The sequence below is a fragment of the Nothoprocta perdicaria genome, unplaced genomic scaffold (assembly GCF_003342845.1).
Source record: "Nothoprocta perdicaria isolate Ctin4 unplaced genomic scaffold, notPer1 scaffold_258, whole genome shotgun sequence".
Taxonomy (NCBI): domain Eukaryota; kingdom Metazoa; phylum Chordata; class Aves; order Tinamiformes; family Tinamidae; genus Nothoprocta; species Nothoprocta perdicaria.
Genome location: NW_020455486.1, coordinates 340,056 through 363,409, shown reverse-complemented (window position 1 = coordinate 363,409; position 23,354 = coordinate 340,056). Strand labels below are relative to the sequence as shown.

Genomic DNA, 23,354 nt, shown 5'->3' with positions numbered 1-23,354 from the left:
TCTACCAAAGGGAAAGAGGGAGCTCTGTRAAAAGCAATGGTATTTCCTTGAAGCTGTGTCTGCGGTTCAGCTGGATGCAGGAACAGGCCATCACCCACCTCACAGAAGAGAAAAACAAGACTGGGAAATGTCTTGGGGAGGGAACTGCTGGGAAAAAATAACACTAAGATTCCACATAACTCAGGAGAAAAGTAAAAGATCAAACATGGGGCACTATCCAGTCCATCCTTTTCTAAGGTCAATAAGAATTTGAGGGAATTGTGGCATGCTGAATTGCACAAACTCCCAGCGACTTTGTCCTTGTTGGAAGAGRATTTAAAATTGCTGTCAGAAAAGTTAATAGCTTAAATGGCTGAGAACACAAACTCCAAGCATCTTGAGAAAGTCCCTGAAATCAGAAAAAGCTGAAAGACACCACATTACATGTCAGATATTTAAGTCAKATAGTTAAGGGTATCAACAGGAAAATTATGTACAAATATTTGTACCTAAAATACATATGCTAAAAAAAAAAAATCTAGACCTGAAGTCTCCTAGTTATAACAGGGTGCATTAATGGGAATACTTGTAATATTTTCAAATAAGACTTTCCTTATAATAATGCGCTGCAGAACACCAGTGAAAGATGAAAGAAAACACMCACTCAGTATCATCTGAGCAGTAATGATTAATAACAAATTAAAATTTTTACAAGGCAAATACTACCAGATACACCATCAAACCTTGAGTACTCACCATGCAATACATTTTAATCACTGGAAAAATAAACATAAGGCACAACACAGGCTGAAGAGAAAGCAGAAGATTCMAAACTTGAAACAAAAACCCTCCGATAACCCACTCGACCTTCCTTAATGCGCTACTTAATGCACCTAAATCCAGGCAGCAGGCAACAATTCTCGCTGCCTGCCAGCCAGGATCCCACYTCTATAAATCCCTGTTTATTAGAATTCTCTTCAAAATATGAATTCCTTATGGGGTGTTTCCCCGAAGATGTAGTAAAATAGCAATATACTCCTATATGTCCACCTTTGCTCTATATATTTGGTAAGAACTCTTTAAATTAAAAATATTTTAGGAAAAAAAAAAAGAGCCTTAAAAGAAGCATCATCTCCCAGAGAACTGCTACACAAACAAACTTAGGACTTTCTAATTAACAAGACCAAACCTCAGCTGTATTAAAATGAAATCKGCTGGAATCCACCCATCGAAAGGGTGGAGGGGAGCAAAAAAGTGCCTCTACAGGCAGGAACTCCCCACTTCCCTCACAATTTCCTTTGTTTTCATCAGGTCATTGCCAAAGAGCCACACAAATCTGCAAAATCCCAGCTATGTTGATTTGATTTTGTATAATTTTTCAAAAGGACAAGACCTTTGGGACCTTTGGGAGCAGTCTACCACATTTAAAACAAATACCTATTTTTTTTCCAAGAGCAAGAAAAAATTCTTTCTCTTGCAATTAGTTAATAGTTCAGTGTGAAATGTTCGATACCATTAGAGGCCCAATTATTCCAAATTCTCYTTTGCTAATGCTTTAACACTGGAAAGTAATTTTGCACTAAATTTATTTTAYTTTAGATTTATTTTGGTTTTTAAAAACAAACTTTTTAAACATCAGCAATTGAAAACTTACATGCAWCTAAACAAGAAGAATGTTTATTTCATCATTTTAATTTCATCCTCAACATTACAATTAGCAATCTTAAAACAAACACATGCTAAAACAAAAACTCTTCACCCTCCAAGGTTATTCCTCACAGACACTTATTTTTTCTTAATAATTACTGTTATTGTAAAACAGTGCCAAKATACAGCAAAGGCTGCTGTTATAACGTGGAATACCCAACTAGGTAATGCAAGCTCAGCAAGCACCACAGAACTTCCCAGAGTTTTAGTTTAGTGGAACAGGGAGTCGTGTCCTGATGACTGAGGTCCAATACAGAGAAASAGTAAAATACATGTTAAACTGCTCCATTGAGTGTGTGTTGCGGGGAGAAAAAAAAAGAGGGGGAAATTGTTTGGAAAAGCAAACAAGTTATACAAAAAGATAAGAATCACAAGGTTGACAACTGTGGAAGTTTTTATAACAGAAATGTTAAGAAAATAGAAAGCAAGAGCGCTCACATTTATCTAGGTACATCTAAAAGAGCATCCTCAGAAGCACGAGGCTGCTATCAAGTGATAATTTGTGGAGTGTGCTCTAGCACTGCAATTTGTATTTAATTACAGCTCCACAGTTTTTCCTTGTTTAAGCTATAGCGCTCTCCAGGCAGAACTCATTTCAGAAAGTTTACTGCCTACCCAGGCTGTGAAAACCATCTTTYTTCAGTCAACAGAAAAACGGCAAAATATTCCATATAGTCACTGCTGCATTACTTAAATGACATTTTTAAAAGGTATTACTTTCATACGCTTTGAAGTTCACGCACCACATGGAATGAGCAAGCAGTTAATCAAAAGTTTAATTTCTATCTAAACCCAAAACCTGCTATAATAATTTTATATCATAAAAAATGTAATCAATGTCATATGTAGTAAACAGAGGGGAAAGGGTAGTATTAACATAAAAACACTGCTACTAATGCCATAATAAATCCCTGGGATTCCTTAGCTCTTATTCCATTAGATACTTTTGGTTTATCTAACTAAATAATCATCTCGGACATCAGCCACTTCACTGATCTATAACTTAGACATTTGCTAAACCTCAACCCGTAAGGTTTGGTGACCTTTCCAACCTCCCCATGATACAGCTCTCGGCATCTYGAGGTAGCTCTGAAATGTTTCCTATTCCAATAAAGTGGATTGCATGTTAGTGGGGGCAATGGGATCAGTATGCATGTACAGATAGATGCTATAGAACACATATATTGCTCAGGTGGATGCAGACAACTCACAASTTGCCTGAGACTACAATGGCTCCTGACAACGCTAAGCTTCACGTGCAGAATAAACTCATATGACTTTGTACCATTAAAGAGAATTTAAAATTCTTCCAAATTGCTTTGCTAACAAAAAATATGCCCCGAACTGAGCATAACACCAAACCACCTCTGTGAAGCCCAATTTATGAGGTGAAACATATCTGCAATAACAGAGACAAACATAGAAAGTTCAATCCCAGAACAAGTAAGGAAAGAGCAAGATCTTCTAACAAAGCAGCCCTTCTCCCTAAGCACTTTTCCCCCACAAGGCTGCACCAATCCCCTCCGCTCTAAAACAAACCTCATTTCAAAGCGAATTATCATTAACCTCTTGCCAGTCAAGCTGTGCTTTGCTACAAACAGCATTGTGTTTAAAATGAAAACTTGCAGTCAAAATACCAGGTCTTGTGAATTATCCTTAGAAAGCAGGTCAACATCATGAGAGCTTGACAAAGCCACATAACCAGAAGAGATAAAACCCATTCTTTCGATAACTTAAAATAGAAAAATACTACTAATAGTAGTAGTAGTATTTTTCTACTAACTRCTCAAAAACTACTTCTTGAGGCAATGCTAAGTGACTAATAGCACGCTAAGYGTGAATCTGCATCTAGAAACAGCAGAAAGCTGCAGGATTTCTGCTTTGTACTGATGTTCAAAATCAAAGGAGTTCCTTAATCTGTATGCCAAGTTCTCCTGGAAAGCCAGCAAATGCCCAAGATGAGATTTGGGGTTGTTTCTGATAGTTATCTGGCATAATTAGAAATGCATGTTGTCAAAATACCTCGGATGCCAGAACAGAGCTGCCGGGCATGCGCTGCTGGGGAGGATCCAGCTGCACTGACTGAGTGACGCCGCTGCACCTGGCAGATCCCTCCCCATCCCTCAAGAAGGTCCTGTCACTCGTAATGTCCAGGCTACAGGCCTGCCCGAGGCAGATCTATTCCCTGCATATCCTGCTTGGAAGATGAGTTGGGCGGGGAGGTCTACACAGAAGGAAAACAGGAAAGAATTCCTCTTCTTTCAGACTTTAAAAATGACAACAAAGTTACAAGTCTTTGTAAGATTTGCCTCCCAAGCCTCAAAAACTCCTGATTTTAAAAAACACCCACTGACCCCTGCTGCAGCAAGTTTAAGGATGTCTTTGTAAAGATAACCTATGTGAAGACATCCTTTTTGTTCTCATATTTTGGATACCAGATACCCGCACATGTGTCCAAATAAGTGGTTTTCTGAATTAGTTCAGGTGAAAGGTAGCCCAGCTTGTCAAAGCGCAGGAATCTACGTGGTGCAGGAATCTATGTGGTGCTGACCTTTYCTTATTTCAAAAGCAATCGCTTATTCAGCTACACATTGCCAAGTCATAAAAAAGATTTACAAAACATATTCACATAGCTAACCATTTTGTAAATACAGAAGGCACAATTAAATCAGAAAGCATGCTAAAAATGCTGTTTACTTAATACTGCAGGAAAATAAAATTGGAGTACGTACAAGGTCATTTGCATAATAAATATAAAAATAGCATTAAAAAACATTTTTCTCTTCTAATATGGCATTGGATTCCTCTTCTTATGAGCTCAAGGACAGCATAGAAATGTATGTATGCAATACTAAACTGGATATAAAATCCCAAGAACATTTTCCATCAGCATACTCTCTTTAATTTTGATAAGCTATTAAGACAACATTTAAGCAGCAATGACAACATATAAGTTGCGTTTATATATATATATATTTCCTTTAAGCTTTCACATTATGTTAATTCACGTAGTAACAGTAAATTTATACATTTGTAATATAACTGGCTGCACATCTTGAGGGCACAAGGAAATATGAAGCTAACATCGCAGATGAGCTCTCGGTGGGTCAGTTCCCCCTTCTTTGCCCTGGTGTTACAGGAACAACKGCCTGCTGACCTGCCGATACAGCACCTGATGGCCATGCTGCCCACTGCCAGGTGGAGACACGGTTCTTGGAGTGAACCCTGGATGACTTGTGTGTGTGCGTGTGTGTGTGTATATATGTATGTATGTTAGATATATATTAGAGGGTTCATATTTCCAAAATGTTGGCTTGAAACTTCTGCTTCCCTGGAAGACAGGGCCCGAGGGATCTCCTCTGTCGGCTCTCCTGCTCAGCTGCCCTCTCTTCAGGCTGAGAGAGGCTTCCTGATGGGAAAGCAGGAACAGGCCAGGGCTGCAGCGGAAGGTCCCTTTGGGTGAGGAAGGCACGAGCAGGCTCCCTGCTGCCCGTGCAGGCCCATGTCTCGCGTAAGGCCCCACATGGGGATGTATGAGCTTCGTGTGGCCAACTGCCCCACGGCTGCCCCGGGGCTGATCTGTCTGCACAAGCAATGTCACCGCTCGGCAGCTGACACTTTGTGCCACCGACTCCCTGGTCTGTCATGTTAGGGGCTGGCTGGAGAAGTGYTCATCTGAAAGGCTCATGTAACGGCCTCCCCGCAAAGGAAAACACTGAATGTGCCCAGAATTTTGGAAATAGGAACTTCCATTTATGTAGGAGAGGAAATTTGGCTGAAGGACTGCAACAAACACCCACAGGAAAGAAAAGAAGGGAGAGGACAGTAACACGCTCTGCCACCACAGCCTCTCTGCACTGTCTATACAACCACTGCTTTATAAGTAGATAACCCGCATTTCCAGCAGCAGGGCAAACCACACAACGAATTTAAGAGAAGTATTTAAATAAACACACATGGTTACACTTAAGGGCATCCTGAATCATCAGTATTTCGATTTTGCCCCTACTGCACTTCCCCTGCCACCGCCACCAAAAAAAAAAAAAAAAAAGAAAAGAAAAAGAAAAAAAAGAAATGGGAAGCATTTTCCTATGAATCAACAGTTCAGTTTTCTTATGTATTTTCTGGGGATCAATTATTCAAGATGGCTTGAAATTTGCTGGGACAGCTGTAGGAAATGTTTTCTCATCCGTGCATATTCAAATTGCTGCTGACTTTCTTTATAAATGGAAATGGAAGCGTTGATGCTTCCAAGACTGTTATGCAAAAATATGTAAGAGCTGACTTAGTAGCAGCAAAAATATCAATGAGGTATGAGTGATGTTAAAAAACCTAGAGGCGAATGAAATTTTCAAGATGATCATTTGATATGAACTAATTTTCAAGATGTTACATGCGAGTTTTTAATTTTTTGCAATCCTGCAATAAACATCGGACTTCCTAGCAAATACAGAGGACAAGCTCTGTAATGTGGTTGAACAGCATTTGTCTTCTGCAATCACCACGTCCTGCGCTTTACAAATTTACATTAATTAAACTAGAAAAGGTCACACAATTGAAAATGTTCACAATTTGGGCAAGATTCAGTAACAAAATCTCGCCCATCTATCACTTATCTTTTATACACAGCAACTGTCACTTTGACAGAGTGTAACTGTCAGCTCGCCCATGATGACACACAAGAAGCTTCAGCCTTTACCCTCTGAAAGAGTTCAGAAGCTCTGCTTTGCAAAGCTCAGTGAGACAGACCAACAAAAAGAGGATGACAGCCCAGGAGTCTTGAGGTATTTTTGTCATCTGTTCAAGAAAGAAAATCTCTGCAGTTTCAGAGCTCCTTCAGATTTAACTTAAGGACTCTCAGGGCTGACATGCTAGGAGAAAAACACTTTTACAGCTAGGAAGGAGAGAAAGAGGCAGAAAAAAACCCTTCAAATTCCAATCCTTGAAAACTTGGCAGGACAATTTTTAGGCCTCTATTTCCTCCCTGGTTATTTAATAACGTCACAACTCCRCCAATATTTGAAGGCTAAAGACTGTTATAGAAGCACCATCTTCCTCACTGTATCACACCTTGTGTCTTACCTCTAGTGCCTCCTGCCCCTGATGCTAACATCAGACAAATAAAACGCCTTTTAAATACCTCTGTATTTACAGGTAATTGATGAGCCTTGGTTTGTCTTGAGTTCAGTTAGAAATCAAAAGGGTTTTGAGTCCTACTTCCATGTTGTGAGGGTGAAATCAATCCTGTATGAGAATAATCCTCCAGACGTAACCTAGAAAACTACTCCCTCTCTGAAATTCCTCTTCTCAAACTTTTCTTATTATAGATGAACTTTTCCCCCAAATTCTACTGCTTCTTAGATGTTTAACGAGTGATTTAAAAGAAATAAAAAGGATGTGTCGGAAAAGGCTTCTATCCTTCACATCACARTGACTGCATGGGAAACTCTGTATTGCAGCACAATGCCATCAAACCCTTGGGACCTTCAAAGGATACAGTACTGCTTTCCTATCACTGGAGRAGGTGAGAACCAAAAAAACTGAACAAAATTAAAAAATCACATGATCTATCCAGTCTGCAAACAGTGTGCTTAAGACTGAGTGTTCAATCTGCAGACACTAACAGAGAAGATGAAAATAAAATGCCTTCAGATTCCTTTTCAGAACCTTTCACCATCTATTTTTGGATAAACTTCGTAGCTTCACACGGTTTTCTAACACTTTCAACTGTACCTTAATGTCGCTAGCTCTTTAAAAGATATTTAAAGAATAAAGAATAAAAGAAAAAAATAAAACATGAATCAAAGCACATGCTTTGTTTCCATTCATCCTCAGAAGCATCCCAAAAGGAAACCGAACTATGTGAAGGACTCCTGGGTGTCCCACGATGCAAAGAAGTCCAGCCCCCTGCATACGGTGCAGAGCACCCAACAGAAGACATGCCAGCAAGTGAGGAAACTAATGGACATACCTTGGCACACAGTGGCCACCCCCAAGAAACAGAATCATTTCCAAGACAGACAGACAGGCAGACAAGAGTTATCACTCTTTTAAGATGCACTAAAATACAGGAGCTTGCAAAGCCTAATAAAAGCCCAAAACATGTAGATGAGCCAAAGGAATCTTCAGTTTCAAGACAACCATTATGAAGTGAGCTTCACAACATGAAGTTAYGAGGAAGCTGGGCAAACTCAGGGTTTGACCATCTTTAGAAGAGACAGCATGAGCCCTCCTGTGGGAAAGCTTCTCCATAGTAACTAAACAGCAATCTAAGCATTGACTGTTCTCTCTGTCAAAAATAACCTCAACATGCAAACTGAGGACAAAAGCTTCTCCAAAACAGATTTCYGTGACCCAAAAACAGAAGAGGGGCCTCCATTAAGCACACAACTTCACTGCCTCTTATCTGTTTTGCAAGTAAAGCAATGACAGACAAAAATATATATATATATATAAAAAAGATTAAGTAGCTGTTTAACACATATGCCAAACATTATTATGATAATTAATACATTAGATGAGGCATTGGTGGTAGTACTTCTCCAGCAAAAGGTGGATCAATACCTGCATGTGTCTTCAAGAAATTGCTGTCTTACTTTAACAGCAATGTAGACAGCAGTTTGTAACATTGAAGGGACACTGTATGGTAGCTCAAAAATGCACTGTGTGAATGCACTGTGTTTAATGGAACACAAAACCATCTACCACATGTTATTTGCTCTTCCATGAAAACTTTCAATGTGGGCAGAATTTTACTTCAAAAATATCTGAGAAGAAAGAAGACACAAATGATTTCATACTCAGGTATAGATGGTTTTAGTGAGCTTAACATCCTAATTGCTAAAAAGCGCAGCAGAAAACATGTTCAGCCGACCCTCTGCATTAGAGTCAGAGCAGTTACCAGAGCACTGCCCATCACTGAAGTTATTTCTAACTCTGCCAAGCTGAGTTGATGCCTGAAGGTCAAACTTCACATTATTTTAACCACTATATCTATCTAAAGGCAGCTTCTCATGATTCCACTTGCTTAAAGAAAACAAAATGACCACACAATACAGAATCACAGAAGGGTTGAGGTTGGAAGGGACCTCYAGAGATCATCTAGTCCAACCCCCTGCTCCAGCAGGGACATCCAGAGCACGGGGCACAGGGYGGCATCCAGGCRGGYYTGGAAGACCTCCAGAGAAGGAGACTCCACAACCTCCCTGGGCAGCCTGTGCCAGGGCTCTGTCATCCCCACAGGAAAGAGGTTCCTCCTCACATGGAGATGGAACTGCCTGTGTTTCAACTTGTACCCCTGGAGATGGAACTGCCTGTGTTTCAGCTCATACCCACTACCCCTTGTCCTATCACTGGCCAACAGTGAGAAGAGTTTGGCCCCCTCCTCCTTACATTCATCTTTCAGGCATTTATACATATTGATCAGATAAGAATATTATAAATATACTCTATTCTATATTATTAGAATATTATGAATATATTCTATTCTATATTATTAGATAAGAATATTACAGCAAAAGACTTCACCTTCATGTTTCACCTGCATGCTTAACTACTGCTAAGCTACTGCTAAACCATCATCACCCATCCCTCCTCCCTGCTCCAAGAGGAAGTATCAGGGAAGAAACAGGCAGCACCACAGAGCTCAAAGCAGTCAAAGGATGAGACTCCAGTAGAAATCCCACCTGGAGGATCCTCCTCTAAACCTCCGTCCTGTCAGAGAGAGCTGCTAACGGACTAGAGATGTTAGTGGCATTATAAGACATATGTCCATTAAGAGAAAGAAGAGGGGAAAACGGGGATTGCAGAGTATTGCTTGTATTAGAATGTTCTATATCCTAGTTTAAGAAAAAATAAAAATACAAGATTTTAAAGTATGTGAAGACAGCAAACGTTCCATAAACTTTATCACGATGCTACAGTTTAATGCACGTCTATCTATAATAATTGGGTRCTTTTCCACCTATGAAAAACACAACATATTCGCCAATTGTCAGACCACCACCGGAATAAAGGACATCATAGTCAAAATTATTCACCATGGGACATGAAAATAACTAGACAATAAGTAGGGCAGCAGGAAGAGAGTAAGTTGATTTAAACTTTTGCTTCCCTTTCTTCTATGGAGAGTTATTTTGAGTGAAACACCTTCCTGTCATTTTCCCTCATAAAGAAAAAACAGAAAGTAGCATTACAGTAAATCACAGGACTCAAGGGAATAGGGGCTAGAACACTATCATAAAGCTGTCAGCAGGTAAGTCGCATGGTTTCTTTTTGTTTAATATTCTGTATTTTGTAGGAGCTTTCACTAGTAACATAGCTGATATTGCTACATTTCTGTTTTTACTTCTTACTAAATTAGCATAGGTAAATATTAAGATTTTCCTGAGGGCATTACAGAAGCAATATTCAGAACTGAAAGCAAAAAAAACCTTAACATTTGATACTGGAAAAGGATTGTTTTAAGTGTTTTCAAATCTGTTTTGTCATAATATAAACCACATTCAGAGTGCAAGGAGTATTATATTGCTTTTAATTCATTAAACTCACTTAATGAAAACATAAATTCAGTGATACTCTGAAAAACCAAGCATTTTCCTCTAAAATGTCTGCAAAAATATTTTTTCCATTTTATTGTGAAGTTTTAAAGTCACTTTTCCCAGGTTTATTAATCCCAGTCTTGAAATAACTACCCAGTCTTCAAGGAACCACACTATACTAATCTTTCCCACAACATTTTTCCCCTTTCAAGTAATTTTTCTACTGATTCATTTAGAAACTCACTCCTTGCAACCTTTAAGAAAAAAGAGCCAAGAAARCAACATGATGCAACATAAAGATAATGATAAAGATAGTGCATAAAACAATTAAACTACATAAAACTGTCAAAATTTCCATCCTCAAGAACATTCTTCCTTACACATACAGAATAAAATTATTTATGAATTTTCCTTTAAAATCCCAGCTCCTTTGTGGCATTATAAACTTGGAAGTAATTAAAAGTCACAACARTTTGTGTGAGACTGGTCTCACTTTCAGGATATCAGGCATATGGAAATCCCTCCTTTTTTGTTGCTTTTCCTCTCTAAACGTGTTTTGCTCCTCTCGACCTCGCTGGTAGAGCAGCCGTGTCGCACACAGCGTCTCCTTTGAAGCGTTCCAGCAGTGCCAAGAAAGAAGCAGGCTGCAGCAGGAGGCTCAGTACTCGCTGGTTATGCAACAGATTAGATCATTAGCAACAAAACTGGATGGCTCCAGGAGAGGGAGAAACAAGGAATCAGAGAGCAAGATTTCCTTTGACTTTTAAAATAAGGATTGCTGCTTGGTCAGGGTGAAAGGAGGTGCAGGTTGGACTCGATGATCTTGAAGGTCTTTTCCAACCATAATTATTCTATGATTCTATGATTCTACGATTCTACAAGTGGCAGCTGGTCAGAGAGGTTACTACTCAGCCCAAAGCCCTGAAATAAATATTACTGTTACCTTCATCACTCAGTGGTGGCCAGTGACAGGACAAGGGGAAATGGATGCAACTGCAACACAGGCAGTTCCATCTCCATGTGAGGAAGAACTGCTTTCCTGTGAGGATGACAGAGCCCTGGCACAGGCTGCCCAGGGAGGCTGYGGAGTCTCCTTCTCTGGAGATCTTCCAAACCCGCCTGGATGCCGCCCTGTGCCCCGTGCTCTGGGTGTCCCTGCTGGAGCAGGGGGGTTGGACTGGATGATCTCTGGAGGTCCCTTCCAACCTCAGCCATTCTGTGATTCTGGATTCATCATTCTCTTCTGTTCCTTCTATGGAAAGCAAAGTTTTCCCATTCATTGTGTACCTGGAAAAACTACTAAGACAAAGGAATGATGATAATAATGCCTTAGTACTTGTGCTTGATAATACTTACTTGAGCATGGTAATAAGCTCTTAGCACTTACTTGTTCCCCTCCTTGTTTGACACTAACAGTAAAGAATCACCGGTCTGTATCTTTCTTGTTTCTCCTGTGCAATCACACAGTATTTCATGCGACGCTCTAGAAGCTCAAACCTCAATGGAAACAGGTGTTCAGCTGGGCTGCCTTCGTCTCTATCTTTATTCAACAGTCAGTAATAATTAACAAGCACACATGAAAAAACAACTGGCATTTCCCCCAAATCATGCCAGAAGAAAAAAATCACTGATGAGTCAAGGCAGTCTRCAAGTGGAACGCAGCATGATTCATAACTCATTGCTTCAGGTTTCATTCTAGAGAGATAAAGAGCTCCATCAATAACACAAGATGYGAGATTGTCTCCAAGTCTCATTTTAATTACAAAGCTCTAAAACACAACATAAATTCACTGTAGATTTTCAGGGCTCAGTATTTATTTCTCTTGCGCGCGCTCAGAACCACGTGTCAAAGCCAGGCCCGTGACCCCGGCAGCTCCTGCAGGCAGGGACACCCCGCGGGTCAGTCCCTGTGTGAGCCCTGTGCTCCCAGCAGCTCAGGCTCTCAGGTCTCAACAGCTGCTGAGCACAGGGCTCCACGTCAGCCACGTGGGCAGCGGGATGAGACCACACTCGTGGAAATCCCCGCGTCGAAGGCTCATCGAGTGGCAGCTCAGCCACTGCTATTTRGTTAGATAACAAAAATTCATAAAAACAGGTGAGACTGACTAAAATAGCTGAATTTGTGGGGGTTTTAAAAGTAATATTYGGGTAAAATCTGACTACAATACTAATAAAAAGAAATCTCAGGCAAACGAGCCCGCTGTTCCYCTCAGACAAGAGCTCAGACCCTCAGCACCCTGCCAAAACCGACCTCCATGGCCCAGCTTTTATAGCAAATAGGGTTTCCAAGTGTGTTGCCTCTCAAAAAAGAGGAGCTCTGTGAAGCAATTGCAGCTTAAGCCCCAAGGTTGTATATCACAAGTTCGTTTTTAATATTTAAAGAAGAGTGGAAAAAAACATGAAAGGCTAAATGACACTAAAAAGAAGCAAAAACTAAACACTTAGAAGGCTTTCTTTTTCATTAAAGAGACAATAATATGTTGGAAACAATTGCCTTAAATCAAACTACTTCAAAATTTGTGCCRTTTAGTTGCATCCTTCAAAATCACTGTTGAAAGAAACACAAAGACATGCTTATTTTCCTATATTGTAATTACAGAGCAAATGACAGATCTGACACTGGAACTGAGACTGGCAAAATACTTTATTTCTCTTTAAAGCAACGTAAAGAATTATTTTAAAATCTGTAAATGGTGAAAGGCTATATGTTGCAATATACTCATATATGACACTTGTACTGCAGAGAACATGCAACAAAATTAGACTGTTTACATCAAGCTGTATTTAAAATGTGTGGTGCTTCTCCAATAATCTTATTTAACAGGTCTCTGAAGCAAGATTATCAGGCACTCTTCTAGGTGAGAAACAAAGACACGACAAGCGAGGATGACTTTGGGCTCTACCTCTGTATTTGCCATTTCTTCAAAGTCTTAAAACCATCAAAACATTTAGCAGTAACAGGGATGCTACTGAATGCACGTGCTTTGGTGGAAGGTGATGAAAATTACTTAAATGGGAGCCTTTTGTTTTATTTACATTTAAATGCTTGCTCATTTACATTCCTCGTGGGAGTAGTATGTTACCACTGTCACTGCTACAGATAAGAAAGTGACATACCAAAAATGATTGTTTATTAACGAATGCTGCATTCATTCTGCAAAGTTGATCTTCACAGGCACTCATAAGACAGAAAATTATTAGGTAGTATTTCCCATGTGGAAACTGGAAGTATATTACAGACTGTCCAACCCCATGCAATAGTAATTCCAATGTCACAGACAGAATGAACGAACCAGAAGAAATCTTGCCTCCCTGTCCTATACTTGTCACTGAATTTTACCTGTCTGATATGAAAAAAAAAAAAAAAGAACTGTAAGGATGATGTTCTCTTGTCATAACTGAAACACAGAATAAGCATTTGGTACAAATTATTAGATGTTTAAAAATAATCTTGCTAATAAAGGGCTCTTCCAAGGAGACAAGGCATAGTTTTGATCCCATCAAGCTAACCCAAGCAAGAGCTTGCAACAAGTATCTTTTATAATGAACTGGAGAATGTTTTCTCTCTTTCTAAATTTATTGGCTTCTGTTCACACAACTGTCTCCCTCCCAGGTAGCCCCTATGTTCGAATATATGCAAAATGCTAAAAAGGGATCTGTCCCCTGCCCCCAAACCACGAAAGAGAAAGAGCAGATGTTCACAAAGAAGATGTACTGTTGCACAACATAAATTTACTGCTCATTCCCCCATTTTACTTCTAATAAAACTAATATAGCATTGGGGCTGTGAAATGCTAAGCACTCCCCTACCTTTTATCAGTGAGGTGGCAGTGGTTGTCTTCAGAAAGGGAAATGTCTTGTGGTACTTGCAAATGCAGAAGCATGGCAAGGTAGAAATGTATCTATATGCTAAAAAGCCTATTTATTTCCAGCACATCTGAAACAGCACAGAGAAAGTTTCAAAGCTGACCAGGAGACTGACTTGGCTCCCTTTTAAACTAATAGGAATTCTATGAATAAATCCCCTGAAAAACTTTCCCACCTCATCTCATGACTTTGAAAAATTAGGCTGTAAATCTGGTAAGGCTTCAGCAGTGCAGGATTCTGTCTAGCCCCAAAATAAACCCGAGCTACCTTCCCTGTGTGCAGCAGAGCATCTCTGCTGTCACCCAGCACCCGGGAGGCAAGAACCCAAGGAACAGCGAAGTCTGATCAGTTTTTAAAAGCTGTTCAGACGGTCTGTGCAGAGCCTTGGCTCCGTCCCGGCTGCCGCGCGGACTCCATGGATCTCCCGTCAGCCACTTGCTGAGGCCGCATCGGGAGCCCCTCGCGGCGCGCGCCGCCAGCAGCCCGCTGCAGGGATGTCATTAAGGATGTTCCCAACCCAACTTCGGCGTCTGGGCAGCGCTCTCCTGTTCTTCAAGATGAAAGAAAATGAACGGCTTGAGTTCTGGTGAGGACAGCTAGTGCAGCTCTGCAGCACTAGGCACCAAGGAACGCCCACTTGCTCATTTTCTGGCTCCAAGATCCATCWCTGAACTTCCACTAGGGCAGCTGCTTCCTTGTAACGACGATGCTCTTTTCCACTGTCTCTCTCTAAGACAACTGGATGACATCTCCCATCAGCACAAGCACCACGAGCCACCTCACCTCAAGCTACCGCAGCACAGACACACAACGCTGCTCATCTCCACCACTGACTTCCAGCCTAAAGACTTCCAGCGGAGTTCACCAGGTCTGAAGGGAGGTATCAGAGCATATGCTCTCGTAAGAGCTGGGCCAATAAAAACCCTACCGAAAGSAAAGGAATGGAGACTGAGGGAAGGATAGAGTAAGGTAAGCAATGAATACCTACATCAGTCCAAAACATACACCATCACACTTAAAACTTGCACCTTGCCTTATCTTCCTCAGTAAAAATCCCTCTTATAATCTTAAAAGCAAGAKTAAACAGAAAATCCTGGAGGGATCTTTCTTTAAGTGCTTCAAATGACTTGACTTGTCCCTGGCCACCGTCCTGTGAGGAGGAGTTCCACTGAGCTCAAAGGCAGGTGTGGACTCTCTGAGAGAGGGTTTGCAAGGGCAGGACATGACGGTCGAGCCAGTACTTACCTACAGGGCTCATGCCAAGGCCAGGAGAGCACTGGAACACAGTTCCAAAGGAATCAAATCTGTAACGGTGCAGCAAGCAGTTGTAAGCAATGAAATCTTGCACTTAACTGAACTTCAAAGGTCACCAAAGTTCAGCTCTAGGCCTTGAGCAAATGAGCTGGATTTATCAGCCTGCTCTTCTAGCAGGCAGTAGCGGGGAACAGCTCAAGCTCAGTGGTGCAGAGCTCAATGCCTAAATGCTCCTTACAGAAGTGGATACTTTCAGAACAAAAATATGTATATCGCCATTGATAATATAAGAAAAATAAGGCCTTGCTTATTTGTTCTAAATACAGCATTTTGCCATAAACACAATATCTTCTCATAAAGAGATATATGAGTTAAGTCATAGGAGAGAAAGGGGAAGGAAAGGGGAGCTCTCTCTCACCACACAGCCAGTCTAGTGCTAACACCAGAACAGGATTTGGGAAACCCTATCTCCACTCTGAAACAGATGCTCTTGCCTGGGGAAAACTCACATCCCTTCTCCAGTCACAGCAGTCAAAACCATTATTAGCATCAAAACAAAAAACTATTTGAGGCATATGAATGTCTACAGCATTTCTAATGGAAACAGAAAGACTGCATGTTTTCTGTCTTTTAATTTTTTGTTTTAAAAAGCACGTCCTTAAGTTCTTCCATGTTTCTTACAATTTATATCTACATTTTTTCTTCTATCTTTCATCAGTTTCAATAGAGCAGCATTTGATATAGCTTTCTCATGTATATATTATATATGTGTGTGTATATAATTCTGAAACACACACTGTTCCAGTGTTTCATTGTTTTGACATCACTTCGTTATATCTTCTTTCCATTTATGGACACTGCCCACAATTTTGGGCAACCCCTTACCAGAAAAGCGAAGAGCACCCGGAGCTTCCTGCGGGCGAGTCCTTCCTCGAGGCTCTCTGGGGAGCRGGACAAGCGACTGCAGCGCGGAGCAGACCCCGGCGCACTGCAGCAGGCACAAGTGGCTGGGAAGAGTTAAAGCAAGCTGCTCGCGCTGGGCAGCACTGCAAGCCCCTCCAGACTGYGGTTACTGCAGCCTGCTCTGGGTGTCCTCTGCACAAGCACCGGTGTGACTTTGCCGACTGCTGAGACTCAGTCTGTTGCGACTGGCATAAGTTGCCACAGGCGAGTAATCACAAGAAACTGACCTTGGCAAAAGCACATTTTACACTTCACTGCTGTTCAACTGTGTTAAACTAGAGAGAGAGCAAGAGAGCAGAAGGGGGCAGGGAGCAGGAAGGGCGCGGGAGGGCCGGAGYGCACGGAAGCACGCGGCCATTTGCGGCGCTACTGCAAGTCTAAGCGTGGGGGCCCAAGGGGTCTAAGCACCATCTTTGGAAGTAGTGTCCCCGAAAAAGATTTCCCAAAGAGGGGGGGGAAAAAAAGGATTGGAGACAACCTGCAGTTCCCCATACTGTTCTACCACCAGCCTACTGACCAAGCAAGGCTTTCCAAATGCCTCCTTCCCTGTTTGACCAGGGGGACCTGGTACGTGTGGCAATCAGCAGCAGCAGATAAAGACTATATTTACTCCTTGGGGTATGGGCGAAGATACTTCAGTCCCATTTTTGAAGTTTCAGCTCAACAGTAACTTCCACGGCAGCAACCAGCCTGTGGGAGTAAAGCCKAATTCCCCCCGCTGTACACCCCGCTGGGTTCTGTCCTAGCCATCCTCTCATTTTCCTTCACTTTGGCTCAACTGCCTCCCTGTCTTTATTATTTTTTTCCCTAGTTTCTGCATTCAGCTTCTCTGGTATTGATTACCACATCTCCAAAGAATCAGGACCTGGCAGAGCAAGATGCCAGAGGCTCCCATGATTAGGGCTAACCCACATCCTGCCCAGATTTCACAGCAAGTTTAACAAGAAAAAACTAAGCTTGGGGGTGTTCTGGGTTTCCAGGACATTTGGTGGTTGAAGCAAAACATGCACAAGCTTTGTGAGAGTTCCAGAAAGAAAAACATTCACTCTCTGCTTAGGAAGCACACAAGGTACACAAGTCTAGACAAAATAAAATAAGGTTACATGCATTTCCTATCTCAGTTTTCCTACCATTTGTGATTGTCAGCGATCTAAAGATCAGAGCCCTCTTAAAACAACACGTTTACTACATGCAACTTCTCTTCTGAACCTGAAGGCTGCTTCTGTCCTGTCTAGACAGTTTCTCCATTTGTCATCTGGTCACATAACTCAATAACCCTGCTATAAAAGCGAGTCATTTTCTTCCTCCTTTTTATATCTGTGTCTTCAAAGTCTCAATTCCCCTATTKCAACTCCTCTTCCTCCATCTCAGGTCTGCAAATGTAGTCCTACAAGACTAGGCTGAGGAAAAGTGGCTTTACTTTGGACACATCCATGTTATTACCTCAAACTATTCCTTCTGAATGAAAAGCATCCTGGTTTAACGACCKCCACCGTAACTACAAGACCGAGCCCCAACAGCAGATGCCTGATTCACAGACATTGACGTTCAGTGGAACAGTATTACAATTGCATTGAGTTTATAAGTTATAAAAAAGTTGATTCTTGAAGCGTGACTCAAAATTTCAAAGGGTTCAAGTATTTCTGAGGCTGAACGTCAGATGTGAGTCAGAAAGGTGTCAGCTGGGGATCTGCAGACCCGTACCCATCTCACCAGACTGCAGCTCTGTGTCTCACAGATCAGGGACGCTTGGGGGCGTCCAGGGGCAGGCACCCTTTGTGACAGCAAGCCAGGGCGCTGTCGCGGGGGCTGGATGGGCTACTGAATGCTCACTCCCTCTCKGCAGTGTGCAAGAGATTCCTGTAGCAGCCAGCACAGAGCAGTCTTATACCTGCTGTACTTGGCTGGCTGAACCCTTGGGCATAAATCTAATTGCTAGAATTTGTATTGACTATGTTTAAAGCTGATGAAAAAAAGAAAGAAATCAGAACAATTGCACTAGTTCTGCAGCAATTACTGTAGGCCTTCAGGATCTATACAATGGAGTGCAGCAAAGGAGAGAAAAGGGTGATAAGAAAATAAGTACTTAGAAGGTACTCACATCCTCAGGAAGACTAAATGTTTATTTTGACTAAGTCCTAAACATGCAAGACTATATATTACACAAGATGTACTACTCTCAGCTCAAAGCAGGAATTTGACAGGGCTCTTCAGTGCATATCCTAAACATGGGGTTATTGGATTAGTTCCTTTCTTTCAACCTCTCACAATGCACCAGGCTTTGAAATAATGGCACATAGAGTAATGTGCCATTCGATGTCCTGATCGTATTTGACCTGACAGGCCAGAACCTCATWTTCAAGTTTCTTCTCTGATCAGGCAAAAGAGAAATATTAACTGGGCCTTCCACACTCAGGCAAATAATTATCCGAGTGTTGGCTACTCTGGGCATCTCATGTCTTTTCCTTTCTTCACTAAGTCTTTAACGTGAGATAATTCCTTGAAATCAATATATTTGCACAGAAAGTWTCAGAGATAACATATCAAAATCTTCCCACATCTAAAAATTACTTTTCAGATTTAGCTATAGTTATGTATAGCTATACACCTGCCTTGACAGATAAAGGTATGTTACTGCTATAAAATACGTATCAACAAGACCATGATGCTGTGGTTGAAATGTTATTAGCATGATATTAAGTTTGCTGTAGTATACCTAAACTGGCACAAGATTCATTTACTTGAATTATACTTACATTTCTAGGAAAAGAAAAAAAAAAAAAAGAAAACATCTGCCTAATCTACTCACCCAGTACAGCATAACTGATATCCTTGAGGCCCACCGAGTCAGGAGATGCTTCTTTTCCTTCTGGCTGTGAATATAGCAGGTGATCTACTAGAAGAAGAAGAAGAAGAAAGTTTGGCAYACAGTCCTTGGTGCACTCGGAGGATCAGTATTTTCAAAACCCTTACAAAACAATGCACTGAATCTAAAAGAGCAATCTACACAGGTTTTCAGAAAGCTTTCAGAGCTAATGCACTCTCTTCTAGGTATTTAAGCAAGCCACGCCACAGACTCATTTTCCCATGTGAAACCCTATATGCCTCTCAACTCTCCTATAGCCTTCAGGCTATTGAAGTGAAAGGCCTGAAGTTCTTCTGCTTGCTTTTTTAAAGTTAAAACATACAGTTTGCATTTTCTGCAAATTCTAACTTAGCATCATATAATTTGAAACTTTTTGAACTTGCCTTTTTTTAAGATTACTCTTCTGAAAAAGGTTTCCAGTTTAATGCACTTCAGAAAATCAATGGCAAACTTTGAAACTTAAGTTAAACTATAAAAAATATAAAGTATCCTTTCTTCTATGAGCTGCTTCATTTAATGAGCAGCTACAGATGTAGAAGTTAAGGTATAAGGTAAGTTTTCATCTACTTTGCTGAGTGAACATTTTTCAGTCTAGAAGATGCTGCAGAAATTTGTGACCTTTATTTTCTGCGGTATTCTGCAAACTCCAGCATGCCATTTTTCTACAGAACTTCCTTTTTTTCCTTGCTAGCATGCTGAACATGTAATTTCGAAGATACTTAGGCTCTGTATTATCAACTCAGTCCTTCTAAGCTCTTTTGGTGCTAGCGAAGGACTTGCAAAAGCCTCGTCTCGCATCGCGCAGGCACGTGTGTGCCTGTCCCCGTACCCAGGCCACCTTGCCAATATGTGGGATTAAACTTTTTCCAAGGTTGAATAAGCCACCATCTGTCTATCTTGTGTGGCGCTGTGCACCATCCGGGAGAGTTGTCCCTTGGAGCATGTTTCTACCATATGTCACTCCTGAGTGATCGGTTATGCCAAGACATTTGGGAAAAAATGACTAAGTCTTGCTGGAAAACCCTCTCAGAATTCCAGAGGAGGTTTGCCAAGGCTGTATTTGCAAATAACTTTGCATCCATCTATTTTTGCATATACGGTGTGCAACGATGGATAAACTTTTCCCAAACCCAACAAAACGATTATTTAGATGATGCAACCATGCTTTACTGTCCAAAGCTCAGGCACTTTCTAATAAGCTACGAGGCCCAGATATAATACATCTAGGAAAAATATAATGTRCTATGACAGAATAATTTTATTTTTTATAGTAACTAAGTAGAGAGGGGGAAAAAAAACAGATCCAAATATTATACTGCAGGAAAGACTTTGCTTATTATTTCCAAGCCACAACAAATAAGCCACTTCCTTCAAAATACTCAACAACAAAAAAGATAYTAAAGCAACTGAAAGCAAGGCTCTTTTGCAACACATAACTGTATCTAAACTGTCTGCTGGCATGCAGAGGGGTCACCTAAATTTATTTTTAAATCACTGGTATATCACAGTTCCTGAGTTCAGAACTTGTCTCATAAAGAATACCCTCTGTCATATTTTAAGTGCAAAGAACCACTTTATGATCCAATTCCTTACATTTTGAAATTAAAGACAGCATTGTTCTTATGGCTGGCCGAGGCTGCTCATTTGGTTATGCAGCAATTAATACCAACAGAGATTCTTCCAGATTGGCTGCTTAACATGGAAGAAGTAGTTCTGGAGAACATAAAAAGAACTGAGCAGGGATTACAGCCAACCTGAGTAAGTTCAATACGGAAAGGAAATCTATTCCTAAGTGCCACTAGGAATTAATAAATATCAGAAGATAAATTAGAAGAATTAGTGTATTTAGTGATAAAGTGAGATGAGAAGCAGTAATACAATCCGCTAGAAAACATTCACAGAATCTGAGGGTCCTTTCTTTGCCTTCAGTTTTTATGAGTTTGGGCCATTACTGGAAAAAGGCAGAAACRTGAAGCAAGAATTCCCTGGAGCAGCAGCTCTGTGGCTTCCACACTACCCCGTGCTGCCAGGAACAGAGCGGAAACTGCAGCTTCTGCTATAGGACTTTATGAAGATGCTCACAAACCATAGGGGCAAACTACAAACTGAACAATACGCAAGGGGAAGACAGGAGGAGATCACTCCTTTCCATGGCTGGTCAGCCGAGTTGGGGTGTGCCTGCTGTCCATCCCACGCCACACACATCCAAGCGGGAATCCCGCCAGCCGTTACAGATGTTATGTTTTTATAATGGTCCCGGTGAGGAGGAGCCCCTCGAGGTGCCGCTCACGCTGCCCTTCAAGCCCGTCGCGAGCCGCGACGGGCGCCGCTGTTCTCGCAGCCCTCCTGGGAAACTCCCCGGCGCGCCTCCAATTCGCATGCTCTGAATTCAGTCCCATGAGAAGAACATTCCTCCGGGAATAAAACCACGCGCTGACACGGCCACGTATTTCTGTTACATGAAGGCAAAACTTAACGGAAACATCTGTTCATAGATACAGGACTAGGGCGGGCAAAAGGCGGCCGAAGAGACGACCCTGTTGCACAGAAAGCCTCGCGCAGAGGGGAGGGCGGCAGGGAAGGTGTCTGCAGAAAACACAGGCTCTTAGAGCAAGGCCCAGCTGGAAGAGCTGCTGTATTCTCCCAGCCACCTGTCTGCAGGGATGCTTCCAGTTTTCCTGTGTTTATTCCTCCAAGTTCACCCTGGAAGAGGCTCTGGGCACTAAGTGGGCTGACCAAGATGGAGCGGGCAGGAGATAACCCACTGGGGTGGGAAGTCATCAAGTGTCATGAAAAACTACAGAGGAGTCTGTCCCCTCTAATAAAAGGTCAATTCTTCAAGCTCWGCGGTACTGCAACATAAAAGGGCTTGTGGCTCCAAATGCTAATGCAATTTTTAAACATAGTGCAGTCCCTTTTCTCATCAGGAATTGGTATTCAGATACCAACTCAAAGAAAATCCCCATAGATACTATAAAAGTAACTTCAAGTTTATTAACTTACCTATAAGAGAGGTGCAAGGAGAGGGATCGAAGGAAAAAAGGGGACCTGTTTCGAAGCCAAAGGGATAAAGTCATTTTCCTCACGTAWCCTTCCTCTTTTTCACGTCCCCCCCTCCTCCACACCGAGGCTAAGAAAATCTGCCATTGCTTTAGGTCAAAGGAAAAACAGGCCCAGCTGCCGTCAGCCAAACAACGTGCAGGTTTGTTATCTTCCCTGCTGTTTTGGCTCGAGCCCTTCAGACTGGAAAATTCAGAAGCACGATCGCCCAAGCTCTATAAATGCCAGAACCATCTAAGAGGAAAATAGGACAAGGCCACCCCCAGGCAAGTCTGTACTAAAATCTGCTGGCTGCAAGGCAAAAATACAGTAAACATCACATAGGGACAGCCTGCTCCCTGGAAAATATTCCACAAGAACAATACGGCTTCCAAAGACAGCGCGCGCACACGCTACAGGGACTTCTGCAGAGTAAAGGCAGTGTTTTAAGATCCTTGCAAGGAGTTAGCAAGCTAACGGCACACTCAATAAATATATATATTTATATATACATATAGATAGATATATAGATATCTATATTGCTCTATGATGGGCAATATGCTTTTGACATTRCTCCGAAAAAGAAATGTAAAAACTACATGAGCTACTCTACAAAGCAGTAACCAATTCGGGATCTTAGAAAAGTTCTGCGGTTCCCAACGAAAACATCGTTCTTTGTCTGACAGCTAATTTCATGGAATAAAACAACTAATAATGAGCAATTAAACTGCCAGTATCCTCATCCTCCCTTTGGGGAATGAAAATTTCAGTCTGATATTTGCAGTCCTCCAGAAGCAGCCGTTCCTGCGAATGATTCCTGTATGTTTTTGCGTGCTCTGTACTGACTCAACCTAGATAAACAAGCCAAAGCAGAAGTTGAAACATCCTTTTTCCTGTGTCGCTCCAATTTGCCATAGCAAGAAGCTAAACAACATGCTCTCCACCAGATGGCTGAAATAAAAAGAACACTCTTTCCGATTAATTAGGAAACAAATGGGTCTGCTGTTAGCACAACAAGTTGCCACCAGGAAACCTGCGCTCCCGGTAAACTTTGGGATTCCTGCGTTCCCTGCAGTGGCGCTCAGGGGCATCCCGGTGCTCGCCTCTCGCCTGAAGGACCAAACCTCACGCCCAAGCCG

General features: G+C 41.6%; 1 protein-coding gene across 1 annotated transcript in view; it reads right to left on the bottom strand.

Annotated features, from left to right (window-relative positions):
* Positions 1 to 19,191, bottom strand: part of LDLRAD4 (low density lipoprotein receptor class A domain containing 4) — a 235,267-nt gene extending 216,076 nt beyond the window's left edge. The window contains exon 1 of the mRNA XM_026040454.1: positions 19,120 to 19,191. The gene's annotated coding sequence lies outside the window, so the exon portion shown is untranslated. The remainder of the gene's footprint in view (positions 1 to 19,119) is intronic.
* Positions 19,192 to 23,354: the final 4,163 nt, after the last annotated feature.